The sequence below is a fragment of the Eptatretus burgeri genome, chromosome 24, assembly GCF_056783735.1.
Source record: "Eptatretus burgeri isolate ZD-2024b chromosome 24, Ebu_testis_v1, whole genome shotgun sequence".
In the NCBI taxonomy this organism is placed as follows: Eukaryota; Metazoa; Chordata; class Myxini; order Myxiniformes; family Myxinidae; genus Eptatretus; species Eptatretus burgeri.
This window is the reverse complement of record NC_140984.1, coordinates 328,657-334,944: the sequence shown is the minus strand read 5'-3', so window position 1 is coordinate 334,944 and position 6,288 is coordinate 328,657. Positions and strand designations below refer to the sequence as shown.

Below are 6,288 nucleotides of genomic sequence, written 5' to 3'. Positions count from 1 at the left end.
AAAACATACATGTGCCTTCAGTTGATCCTGATTTGTCATTATTGATTGAAACTGTGTCACCACCTGGAAATGTTGCATAAGTTCCAGGAAGACTTAAGTATATCAATGAGTACATGATAAAACATAACTTTAGTGATTTCTTATTTCGTTCACAAATTTAAACAAGTGGTGCCAGGCACAACAAATCCCGCCCATTTAAGGCATAAAGTTATTTTGGGGATCAAATTTAAATTTGATACATCCTCAACCTGAATGGTGATTATAAGGAATAGAATAAGGAATATTTTAGTCTTAGTTTGAAGTCAATTAAACCATTTTTGACGAAGTTAATGACCGTAAAATTATTTTGACCTTTCAAGGGCACGTAAGGTCAAAGGTCATGGTGTCAAATGAAAGCCAATAAAGGACTTGATATATGTCTTCCATAGTAAACACGCATATTCCTAACCTTTTTATCCCACTGTTTGTGTCCTTTGTAACATCAATAAAAACTGAGTTTCCTGTTTGGAATTGTTTTCAATTTTGTTTCACTGCCAGACAGGCGGACAGAGTAAAACAATGACTCTCTCTGTGCAGCACAATCAGGACGAGAGTCCGTCCAGTTTGACAAATTCAGACCCAAAGTAGTGTTGAACTACAGGTTCGGTTTCCGATTCATGGTTCTTCGGTGTTCTTTAAAGTGTGTTCCAACTGGGACCTCTTCTCAATTGTCCAGAACTGATCGTTTGGGAAAAGGGATGTTTGTCAGGATATTAAAGGCCGAGTCAACCTCACCTGGTATTAATTAAAGGCTTATGCCTCATCTCCCCAGGAACTCACGAAAGATGGGGTTTCCACGCACGGCGTCGCCTCCAAGGGAGAATGTGTGCGAGTGGTCCGCAGTGACCACCAGCAAAGTTTCATCTTTGTTCACCATGTTTGCAACATTCCCGATGACGTCGTCGAAAGCAACTGCCTCAGTTGGTGCCTGATGAGCACAACCCTCATGGTGGCCATGATCGATGCGTCCACCTGACCATTAACAAAGGGAGGATGTGTTAGAGTCAGACCCCAAGTTAGTGAATCTCTTGCATGTCAGGTGTTGGTGAGTTAGTGTTTTGGTTTATGAGGACCTGTTAAACGTGTAAACACAAATATTTCTCATTGTGTGTGTGTGTGTTTGTGTGTTTCGGGATGTTCCAGGGCTGGTTTCGGCTTTATACCATTGCGGAGATCTATGCGCTCGAGAGCTGCGTGACCGTCGAGTCGTTGGAGGTACGAAACCAGACAATACTTGATGATACAATGATTGTACAACAAGAACGACCGCAATGTGGTCACAATGTGTGACGGAATGATTGGGAAACACACATTTACTGTGCCAGTACAAGATTAACTCGACACCTGTCATCCATGTCAGCCTCCGCCATGGTTAAACCACAATGAGCTGATTCGTCACATGATCACGGATTGATTAACTCGACACCTCTCATCCATTTCAGCCTCCGCCACGGTTAAATCACAATGAGCTGATTCGTCACATGATCACGGATTGTTTAACTCGACACCTCTCATCCATGTCAGCCTCCTCCACGGTTAAATCACAATCAGCTCATTCGTCACATGATCACGGATTGCTTAACTCGACACCTCTCATCCATTTCAGCCTCCGCCACGGTTAAATCACAATGAGCTGATTCGTCACATGATCACGGATTGTTTAACTCGACACCTCTCATCCATGTCAGCCTCCTCCACGGTTAAATCACAATCAGCTGATTCGTCACATGATCACGGATTGCTTAACTCGACACCTCTCATCCATGTCAGCCTCCGCCACGGTTAAATCACAATCAGCTGATTCGTCACATGATCACGGATTGATTAACTCGACACCTCTCATCCATTTCAGCCTCCGCCACAGTTAAATCACAATCAGCTGATTCGTCACATGATCACGGATTGATTAACTCGACACCTCTCATCCATTTCAGCCTCCGCCACGGTTAAATCACAATCAGCTGATTCGTCACATGTTTAACCCCAACATAAGGCCGTTCAAAAACCACCAAACACTCTTATTTTTTCATAATTTGCCTCAATAAACGAAACAATCACAAGTCTATCAAATATATTTGTTTATACAAACATATATATATATATATATATATATATGTATATATATATATATATATATATATATATATATATATATATATTTGTAGAAATACATTTGATATATATACATATGACGTGTAATTTATGCACATGACGTCATCGTCATGTCATAGCACGCTTCTTTCGTTGAATATATATCAATTATGTATATTTATTTATTTAAAGGGAAATTGTGAGGAATATGATGTAGGGTACTGAAGTGGGTAGAACATCACCATAGCAACGATGGGTGTTTGGAGATTGTATTAACAGGATCCATGTCATGAGTACTCCAACCTATCGTTGCACCGAATGACTCAACGTTTCGACCAGCAACACGGCAAAGCAGTCCCTCCACCGTCACCCCTGACGGAGGAGACCGTAACCTTGATACAGGTGTGCGGTCCTCTCACCCATCGACACACTCGAGATGCTCCGGGAGGGCGAAAGCAAACACGAGGTGCCACGTGATGGCTCCCATCGGAGCTTCGAAGGAACACGAACACGGAGAGCGACGATGTGACCTCTTTAAAGTGATTCTTCATCACTGAGAGATGGGACCAAAAACTAGACGTACCGTGACATTTCAACAAGTTATGGACGGATGATGACAAAACATGGCGGATGAGTTTGGGGTGGGTGACACGAACAAGATGAGTTTGTGTGTTTGTGTACAGGATATCTCCAGAAGTTGTGGACGGATTCGGACCAAACTTGGTGGACACGTTGTGTGTGTGGCGAGGACTAATCAATGAGATTTTGGTGAAGATCCGAATCCGGATCCGGATAGGAGAATTATTTAATTTTTGAAGTTATTCTTCACCATTGAGAGATTGGGCCAAAAACGAGACAGCGGCGAATAGTCCGATATTTCAAACATGTCTTGGGTCCGATATGTTCCCGTGGATCAGTAATTACGTGGCGGACGTGTCTGTCCCGCATCATGCCATTCATGTGGAAGATCCTCCGTGAGCCTGAGGTGAAAGTAAATCATAATCGATACAGACACGGCACGGACAATACCGAGTGGGACTGATGAGACCTCCGTGAGGACTTCGGACCCAAATGAGAGAAGGATCGAGCCCGAGGAGAAACCGGAAGGAGGTTGAAATTTAAAAAAAAACCTTTCAACAACAACAACAACCACCGCGTGACGTCATCCTCACGTCGTCATCAACGAGATCTCGCGATGATTGCTGTGGTTATTTTGGGTTGAAGCGTCGAAAGAGGGAAAATCGCTTCCTTCGTGTTTGGATGCGCGTCCCCCACAGCCCCGTGTCCTTAATCACGAAGTCTCTTCACTTGGTAAGTGAATCCAGCGTCGCCTTCCTTTGTGGAAAAACAAGTGGAAGTCCATGCATTGCGTGTCGAGCCATTGTGCGTTTATGATGCAACAGAGATGCGAAAACAGGAATCTGTATCTAAGACAAGGTTTTGATAAATTAGTGTTGTGGGATTAAGATCACAGAGTGAGTGACATGTAATGCAGGATAACAACATCAAATTCAATGGTTTTTAATTTTTATCATTATTAAATGCTTCTGACTTTAATTATACAAAAAGCAAATGTGTTCTAATAACAATCATTCCAGTCATACTTTTATACATTTTATTATAAATATAAAAAATTACCAGCGGCATCCCCATGCTTAGTCGGATGTAACGATTGACACGCAACAAAACAAAAGTTTCCAGAATTCACTGAACATTAAACTAATGAAGAAACTTTTCTTCTTTTTTAAACTGACGAGAAAATGGCGCTGGGCCTGGGTTAAGGCTCAGGGTCCGGCGCAAAGCACCCTCACCGCGGCGCCATTTGCACTCCTCGTCGCTCTTCTTTTGTTTCTCTCTTCGTAAAAATAGCTTTCCTTCTTGCAACTCTCTCAACCTCTGCTCTCCCCTTTTCCTAACTCGTCAATGAGACGATCAGGCCTCATAAATATTCCGGCCTACAAGGCTTGACAAAACAACAAGATGGCTGCTTGTGAGACAAATCGTACTGTTACGTTTGAGGGGGGGGTATGCATTCAAAGGGTAATTAGGATGTTTAATTAGGTATGCCATGCTGTTCGAGTTTACCAGGATCTCGATGTAATAAGTAGCAATTCAGTGGTGATAAGTTGTCTAGTAAATGTTCATTTCTTCAAGGGGGAAATGATAAATGTCACGTAATTAGATAGGGACACGGGATAGGGTAAGTGTGTCTGCGTAAACCCCTTTTGGTATTCTCTGAAGACTGGCCGTGACGTCACAGGACAGTGCGGCGGATGGCTCCGCCCCGTGATCACGATTGGCGGAAGGCGATGGCGGTGGGCCAATAAACGGCTCGATTGGGAGTGACGAGGACGAAGGATAAAAAGGTTCTGTTCGGGGTCAAAAAAGGAAGAAGAAGAAGATTACAACCAGAACGATCGTGTTTTTTTTGGTGTGGTTCCGTGTGGCGGGAGAGAGCGTCCTTTTTGTTGTGCTGAATCGATCGTGTTCTTGATCGTGTCTTGGAGCCTTGCCGAGCCTCGTGCCTCACCTTGGTTGGCTCTGGGGATCTGCTGACTCGGAGTACGGGGTCGAACGGCGGGCAGACCTGCCTCCCTCTCCTGCTCGCAACTTGGCGCCAGAACTGGTTCCCTGGCGGCTGTGAGCAGACTTGGGCCAAGACCAGGAGGTCGACAGCACCACGGTTTCTCCTGCCCCCCTGACGAGAGCAAGGCCAGCTCGTCCGACGCCGATCCAGGGACAGTTGCGTCCACACCACGGTCCAGCCTGACCACCAGAAATAGCTACGTTTTGTGTGTGTGTGTGTGTGTGTGTGCTTGGCGCCTTAGAGGGATTGAGAACTGTATATTCATTGGAATTGTCTGTGTTTTTCCCCACGCCCGATCCCACACCATCCCGTCGAATCTCCCCGGATCCCTCTTCTTGCCGAGTCTTGTTATTTCTGGTAATAATAAAAACGAATAAACGTTATCAACTCAGTGAAAAGCGACTAGTGCCACCTTCCTCGTCCCGTTTGCGGTAGAGCGATTGGAACCGCCATGTTTGGGTTATGAATAAATAAACCGCCTCCATCGTTTCGGCTCATTCTACGTTGGTGGGACTGTTCAAGTCCCGTGGACGTCACAGTACGTTCTGACGACATTACGTACACGTCTCAGAAGAAGGTGTGAAAGCAAATGACGTCATCGCGTAATAACGCTGTGACGTAGGTTAGATGGACAATGAAAAGGAGACTGTGAGTAGGGTAGACAGACAGGACACCAAAATTTTGCCCCTCATCCCAGTGCCGAGTCGATACTCGACACGCAAAAAAACCTTCAGGAACATCGAAAGTTAAAAAATTACTTTCTGAGGTAAACGAGGGTGAACCTTCCCCTGTGGTTCTCGGTGTCCCCAAAGGTAGTAACCGCTCCTCGGAGGGGAACCCTGGGTTATCCCACAACAGGAGAGAGATTGAACCGAGAAAACAACAACAGTGAAGGGTTTTCTGAACGAGGACAATGTTTAATCATCTGTGAGTGTTTCACTGATTTATCATGAAATGTGTGTGTGTATCCACCTTCATGTGTGTATGTATCCACATTCGTGTGTGTATGTGTGTGTGTATACAGTGTATGTGTGTGTGTGTGTGTGTGTGTGTGTGTGTGTGTGTGTGTGTGTGTGTGTGTGTGTGTGTGTGTGTGTGTATCCACCTGTGTGTGTGTGCGTATGTATGTGTGTGCGTGTTTATGTGTGTGTATGTATCCACCTATGTGTATCCACCTTCGTGTGTGTATACAGTGTATGTGTGTGTGCGTGTGTGTGTATACAGAGTATGTGTGTGTATGCGTGTGTGTTTGTGTGTGTTTGTATCCACCTGTGTGTGTGTGTGTATCCACCTTCCTGTGTGTCTATACAGTATATGTGCATGTGTGTGTGTATCCACCTTCGTGTGTGTGTTTTCAGTGTATGTGTGTGTGTGTGTGTGTGTGTGTGTGTGTGTGTGTATACAGTGTATGCGTGTGTGTATGTGTGATGTGTGTATGTATCCACCTGTGTGTGTGTCCACCTTCGTGTGTGTATACACTTTTGTGTGTGTATACAGGAAATGTGTGTGTGTGTTTATGTGTGTATTCACCTTGTGTGCGTGTTCAAAACCCACTACTCATTCCACGATAC

The 6,288-nt window shown here is 44.6% G+C and overlaps 1 protein-coding gene across 1 annotated transcript in view; it reads right to left on the bottom strand.

The window, feature by feature from the left end:
• Window positions 1-6,288, bottom strand: part of LOC147007820 (uncharacterized) — a 20,973-nt gene that overhangs the window by 13,025 nt on the left and 1,660 nt on the right. The gene's annotated exons all lie outside the window — the stretch shown is intronic.